This window comes from Ursus americanus, chromosome 4, assembly GCF_024610735.1.
Source record: "Ursus americanus isolate L20-20 chromosome 4, mUrsAme1.1.p, whole genome shotgun sequence".
Taxonomy (NCBI): Eukaryota; Metazoa; Chordata; class Mammalia; order Carnivora; family Ursidae; genus Ursus; species Ursus americanus.
This window is the reverse complement of record NC_142130.1, coordinates 7,040,443-7,048,174: the sequence shown is the minus strand read 5'-3', so window position 1 is coordinate 7,048,174 and position 7,732 is coordinate 7,040,443. Positions and strand designations below refer to the sequence as shown.

The window sequence follows — 7,732 nt, the reverse complement described above, 5'->3', positions numbered from 1 at the left end:
AAAAGGAAAGGCAAAACACAACATAGGGGAAATATTCACAATGTATGAAAAAAGGTGAATAAATTAATATAAAAATCTTACAGAACTGTAAGAAAAAAGATAAATGTCTGGCTAAGATATAGGCAAAGGTATGAAAAGGAAATTTCCAAAAATAAAAAAGTAAAATTCAATTTTATGTAACTATTAAAGGTTTTTAAAATAATAAATTCTACTCTGAGAACACGGCATTCTCATATTATGTCGATATGACATCATATCTTTTTGGAAAGCAATTTCAAAATACGCTTTAAACCTAAAAAACTGTGTATAGTTTTGGCCCAGAAACTATTATAAAACTATATCTTAAGGAAATTATCATGGTTAGGTATAGAAAATACATGTAGAAGAACATTCATTAAAACATTACTTAAAATTATGAAAATTGAAACAGCCTGTATTTCCCGGAAGGGAGGATTGATTAAATAAAACATTTTACAGAAATACAATGAAATGTCATTCAGGAAAGATGTAAGAATGAATATTTAATATTCTGACAATATATTTACAATATAATTGTTTTAAATGGTAACAAAAAGTATTATCCCGTTTCCCACCATAGAATACACACCAAAATGTAGAAGCAGCTATTTCTGGATGGTAGAATTATGGTGGTGGAATAACGGAAATGTCTTCTCTCCTTTTGGCTTGTCAGAATTTTTTAAGTGTTCTCTTATTTCTATTTTCAGTAATTTACTTTTTTAAATTGTGGCATAGTTCAAATACACAGAAGAGTATAAAGGATAATATAATAAACATCTCAGAACTGGAAAGTGAAAGTGCCAGGTCTTAATAACATTTTACTATGTCAATTTCAGAGATTTCTCTTCTCTTCTCTTCTTTCTCTTCTCTTCTCTTCTCTTCTCTTCTCTTCTCTTCTCTTCTCTTCTCTTCTCTTCTCCCTCTCCTCTTCTCTTCTCTTCTCTTCTCTTCTCTTCTCTTCTCTTCTCTTCTCTTCTCTTCTCTTCTCCTCTCCTCTCCTCTCCTCTCCTCTCCTCTCCTCTTTTCTTCTTCTCTTCTCTTCCTTCCCTCCTCTTTTTGCTATTTTTTCAGAATTAAATAAGATTTGCACTTCAAATCACAAGGAAACAAGAAGGTCAGGAGTTACTTTCCTACCTTAAAAAACTTGAAAAAATTAAAAGATAAGAAACAAGCACTTTCTGACATTGGGCAAAAGCCTGTCGGCATTGGGACCCTAGAGTTACCGCTAAGTTCTGCCTAGAGGTTAATTATTGGTCTGTACTACAGATAGATTGGATGTCTTCCTCCCTTGGATGCCCTTCTTTGATCTCATTTCTAGTCTTTTCTCTCCATCTCCACTATCCTAAATTTGTTGTTTATCAATCCACACAGGTTTTCATATTTTTACTATGTACATCCATTTAGTACTATACGGTATTGTTATATATGGCTTAAAATTTTATAGAAATGGGTATCAAACGTAAGCGCCTCAGGTACTGCATGGTAAACAGCATAACAGTTCTCCCTTCCCACCCACTCACCTGCCTGTTGGTTACATGATGGCCCACACTATGGAACCACTGGCAAAGATGATCCTTAAAGGAGTTTTAGTAGTTGCACTTGTGAGCGTTTTTGGAGCACATTTTTTATTTATTAAGATGAGCATAAGCCAAGAGTTCAGGCAAACAATAAGCAAGAAATTTCCCTTCATCTTGGAAGTTCATTACAAATCCACTGAACATTCTAAAATGTACAGAGTCAGAGAACAAGATCAAGAAAAATGATTGAATAGCAAAAATTAGGACCAGTCATTGTATTCAGCCTCCCCTCTAAGCTGTTTAAGACCTTTGTGGGGGAGAAGAAAGATGAGAACACCATGTTGTAGACTCCTGTCCCACAGAACAAAACAGGGACTTTTCTGGCTTGCCAAGGCTAGCAATCATTTCCCACCCACTATGCAAATCCCCTGCTTTTGTGTGTTGCTTTTCTTCTGCTTTTATTGTTAAAGATTACTGTTTAACAAATAAAAAGACTAGGATAAGAAAGGGGGGAAAAAAAGAAATACTATATACATATATTTAGCTCAATACTATGTGTTTAAGATTTTTCTTTTTAAACTCTGTTATAGAAGTTTCCCAGGCAAACACACATCTGGTATTTATTGAATAAATTGATATTGAATATATTGATTTTTGGCTTGAAAAGAAAGCCCGGGACAGGGCATGTTGGTGTCAAAATGTGGAAATAAGGAGTGTGTTTTGTAATAAGGAGTGTGGGCAGAATATATACTTTAAATTTGTATTTTCCTAGAAATCGGAAACATCTGATTATGATAGATTAAAATGGATTCTTGTCTGCCTTGCAGGTCTTTTTATTCGATACCTGCTAGAGCACGTTAAAGCTCTAATAAAGGAGTATCAGATGACAGTACATTGACATAAAAACCAACCCTCCCTTAGGGAAATATAGGTATGTATATATACATATCACTATATACTTTATAGGCCATCATTTTATTAGAAATTTCAAAAAGTTGATGTTATATTAATTCTTTAAAAAATGAATAGTTTCAATTTTGTCGTTCTTTCTTTGTTGTTTCCATTTATTCTTATTTTCTTCAATGTACACTCATATATCTTAGCCACATCTCAGGTCACAATTCGTGGCAGTTCATGCACACTTACCCTCTCTGAAGTATCTTTCATTTTCTGTTAAAAAAGTGATTAAAATGAAGAGGGGATTTTGAAAGGGAATAAAGCATGTCTAACTAACTGTGTGGATGGAACCACTCTTTCAAATGGATTGATGAAAATTTGCTACAAGACATAACATTATATTTTGTGAGTTTAACTTTCACTTATTCGTTTGCTCCATAATAGCTTTGGGTGCCTAAGATGTTTTGACAAATAGTGTCATAACTGTACTGACTGCTTGGTCGTCCTAAGCCCTGGGTTCTAACCATGACACCACAAGCAATAAGCAGTTTGGTGAACTGGTTGAGAATGCGGCTCTGAAGAAGGAGCCCCCAGGACTTACATTTGTAACTGTGTGCCCCTGAGCATGGCGTCCAGCTGCTTCGAACATTCGTTTGCTCGTTCATAAATAGGGGTGAAAATAACATCTAGGATTGGGTTTTTTTGAGATATTTATTTATTTGTTTGTTTGACAGAGAGAGACAGATGCCGAGAGAGCACAAGCAGGGGGAGCAGCAGAGGGAGAAGGAGAAGCAGACTCCCCGCTGAGCAGGAAGCCCAATGCAGGGTTCGATCCCAGGACCCTTGGATCATGACCTGAGCCGAAGGCAGACGCTTAACTGACTGAGCCACCCAGACGTCCCTAGCATCTAGGATTGTTAAGAGGATGTCACGGTACAACGTGTGTACCGCTCAGTGGCCAGCACATAGAGAGGGCACAGTAAATTCAAGATGGTGGTGAAGTTGATCATGATGGCTATGTGGGGCAAGAGCTACATTCTCTTTCGGTCTCTGCTTCCTCAACTGTGAAATACAAGGTTGAACCAGGTTCTCTTTAAGAGCAATAAATGGGGGCGCCTGGGTGGCTCAGCCGTTAAGCATCTGCCTTGGGCTCAGGTCATGATCCCAGGGTCCTGGGGCTCAGGTCATGATCCCAGGGTATTGGGATCGAGCCCCACATCAGGCTCCTCTGCTGGGAGCCTGCTTCTTCCTCTCCCACTCCCCTTGCTTGTGTTCCCTCTCTCACTGTCTCCCTCTGTCAAATAAATAAATAAAATCTTTAAAAAAAAAAAAAGGTCAATAAATGGTAGTTGGGCGCCCAGGGGTTGCTCCTAGCAGAAACCATTTGTACCTCCATTGCCTTAGAGTAAACTATGTATCCTGGGAGGTCTTTAAGTACAAATACACAAAAATAACAATTCTGTTCCTGAGATGTACATAGGTTAATTATCCATAGTGTTTGCAGTGCCCATCTATGACTTATGTCAAATTCTAGCAATATCTTCTTTAATTTAATATAGTAAAATAAAAAGTGGTCTTGAATTATCATATGATTTCTCTCAAACCTATGGAACGTAAGAACTAGGAAGATCGGTAGGGGAAGAAAGGGATAAAGAAAGGGGATAATCGAAGGGGGAATGAAACATGAGAGGCTGTGGACTCTGAGAAACAAACTGAGGGCCTCAGAGGGGAGGGGGGTGGGGGAATGGGATAGACTGGTGATGGGTAGTAAGGAGGGCACATATTGCATGGTGCACTGGGTGTTATACGCAACTAATGAATCATCGAACTTCACATCAGAAACCAGGGATGTACTGTATGGTGACTAACATAATATAATAAAAAAAAATTTTTTTAAAAAGTGGTCTTGGTCACCACTGAAGCAGTTGCTGATTATATTTCTTCCCACTTCCAAAAATTTAAGGTCTGCCTTGCAAACATACACATTTATAACACAAAATACATCATTATTTGATATGTTGCTCATAGTATTTACTGAGTGTGTCAGGATTTTAACACCTAAAAAATAGAACTATATATTTTTGAAAACCAGTTTTAAAATATATATCTCAAAGATCATATTTGATGACCTGTTATTTTCCTATACTCTCATTAAAAATAATTCTATTTATGTCCTTCTCATTATAGTATTTGGGGCACATAGTTTTATTTTAGACAATTGCTTTTATTTATTTATTTATTTTTGCTTGACATTTTGGGTTTCAGAGTTTTATCTGTTCTGTTCTGTTTTGATTTTGAAATTTATTCTCAGAGCTGATTTCGTATATTGATAGCGTTGACTCAGTTTGTCTCTCTGGGGGAAAGTGCACACAAAACTGCTAAATTGCTTGCAAGTTTTCCCTCATCTGCTCTGTTATCATTTAGAGCTTCCATAGCCTGTTATATTTTCAAAGTATTTTAGCACTGTTTTAATTTGTGTGATGCCTGTGAAATGAGAATGCCATAAATACCCCCAAAGTAGGTTAGTTTATAAAGGATCAGTAAACATCTTGATTTTCAAGGGAAAATAAAGTCCCAAACTAAACATCAGAAATAACAGGTAAATATATTTAAATAAATGCAGTATGAAAACAAATCTAAAGGAAGTGTTCCTTGCAGGAGAGGAAGGGGGAGGCTAATCACAGATGTTATTTTTAAAAAATGCTTTAATAGGCTCTTTTGAAACAGTACTTGCAACAAAATGCACAAACCTGACATTTGCACAGCTCAATTAATTCTGACAAATATCCACTGTGAGCTTCCCTCTATCACATACCTTGCACAGGATCCTAACTGTCTATGTCCATGTCTGTCTCTCTCCCGGCTCTTTCTACGACAGTGAAAGCTCTCTTGAGGCTTGGGGCCGAGCCAAGCTCACTTGCTTCTCTGTGCCCCCACAGAGCCTGATAGGTGCTCAATCAATAGTGAATGAATTAATAAATAAATAAGCATTCATTAATAGGATAGCCTATTATGCTGCCTGGCTGCTTCTCTTAGTGGATCAGACCTGGCAGGAGAGATGAGGTTAAAGGTAGTCAATAGTCCCAGCTGCCTCAGCCTGAGGGGGTGGGAGGTGATCCAGCAGTCAGATCCCTTTTTCAGGGCATTCTGAGCTCCTCAGAAGGAGACAATCATGGAAGAAAAATGCAATGTCCTGGGGCAGACTGGTCCAGGAAACAAAAGGCTGCTTCAAGTCTTTCGCTCTTACAGTCAGAAGCAGAGAAGTGGCAAAAATCTAATCAATACCTCATAGCTGACCCACTGGGCCTGTGCAAGGGGGCTGATGAAGGGGCCAGCATTTGAAAATCCCTCTGAGAGTAAGGTCCTGCATTATTTAACCGTGTTTGGTGAATGCAACCTCACAAAGATCAAACATTAATTTAGAATAAATGTGTCTGCTATTGGGGACCAATTGTTACCTAGGATAAGTGTATTGCAGAGTATTATTTCAGTAAAATGTCAAGAGAAAGAAGTGGAAAAAACTGAAAAGGGATACAGCATACTTATGAGAAGATATTGGTCGTGTGTATGCTCAGAGAAGCCACAGTAGGCTAACTGCCATAATAAACAGACTCGACTTTCGCTACTTAACCATGCAAGTTGTAGTGTTTGCTCATGTACTGGTTAAATGGCTCTTTTGGACACCTTTTCTGCAAGTGGCAACACAGGAAACCAGGCTCCTTCCCTCCTGGAGTTCTTCTAGCTCCTGGAGACTGAGCCCCTCTCCAGACATTCTACATCCAGCCAACAGGTGAGGGGAGAGAAAGAGGTAGAGGATAATAAAATGACACACATATGTCCACTCACATACCTTTAGCCAGAATTTAGTTACTTGGTCGCACCCAGCTGCAGGGTAAGGTGGAATATGCTGTGTGCCCAAGAGGAAAAGGAACTAGGGGTGAAGGCTTCTTTTTTTTTCCTCCCTTCCTTCCAACTGTTAGGTTTGTTTTTATTTGCTTGTTTGTACATTTGGATTTGGACCACCTTCACCCATTTCCCCCACTCACCACCCCTGGCCTCTGGCAACCACCAATCCATTCTCTGCTTCTGTAAGTTCAGTTTTTCTAGATTCCACATTATGAGATCATTCAGTATTAGTCTTTCTCTGACTTATCTCACTTAGCGTGGTGCCTTTAAGGTCCATCCATGTTATTGCAAATGGCAAACTTTCCTTCTTTTTTATGGCTACATAGCATTCCATTGTGTCCACATCTTCCTTATCCATTCATCCATGGTGGACCTTTAGTTTGTTTCCATGTCTTGGCCATTGTAAATAATGCTGCAAAGGACATGCAGGTGCAGATAGCTCTTTGAGATAGTGATTTTATTTTTTTTGGATATATATTCAGAAGTGGGATTGCTGGATCATATGGTAGTTCTATTTTTAATTTTTGGAGGACTCTCCATACTTTTTTCCATAATAGCTGCACCAATTTCAATTCCGACCAACAATGTACATGGGTTCCCTTTCCTCTACATCCTTGCCAACACTTGTTATTTCTTGTCTTTTTTCTGAAAGTCATTCCGACTGGTATAAGATGATATTTCATTGTGGGTTTGATTTGCATTTCCCTGATGATTGATGACGTTGAGTACCTTTTTATGACCTATTGGCCATTTGTCTACCTTCTTTGGAAAAATATCTATTCACGTTCTCTGCCCATTTTATATATATATTATAATGTACTTATAAAATTGGTTTTTTCAAAGATTTATTTTATTTTAGAGAGGTGGGGGAGGCACAGAAGAACAGGGAAAGAGAGTCTCAAGCAGACTCCATGCTGAGCATGGAGCCCCACATGGGGCTTGATCCCACAACCCTGAGATCATGACTCGAGTTGAAACCAAAAGTTGGCTGTGCAACTGACTGCGCCACCCAAACAACTCAACTCTGTAATTGCTTTTACATTTTAAAAAACCCAATTCTCTGGGGCACCTGGGTGGCTCAGTTGGTTAAGTGGCTGCCTTCAGCTCAGGTCATGATCTCAGGATTCTGAGATCGAGCACCACATCGGCTCCCTGCTCAGTGGGGAGCCTGATTCTCTCTCTGCCTTCCTCTGCCCTTGCTTGTGCTCTTTCTCTCTCCAAAATAAATAAAATCCTTTAAAAAAATTTAAAAATCCAATTCTCTGAAGGAAATGTCTCCTGTTTGACAGTAGCTGGAACTTTTACTTTAAGAAGAGGCCATAGCAAGTGTTGGGCCAGACCAAAGAAGCTGGTTGGAGTTGCAGGGTGGGTAAGAATGACTTGAACCTAGTTTG

The 7,732-nt window shown here is 38.6% G+C and overlaps 1 pseudogene; it reads left to right on the top strand.

Moving 5' to 3' along the window:
• Window positions 1-1,556: 1,556 nt before the first annotated feature.
• LOC123786457 (protein CEBPZOS pseudogene) lies at window positions 1,557-1,799 on the top strand (annotated as a pseudogene).
• Window positions 1,800-7,732: the final 5,933 nt, after the last annotated feature.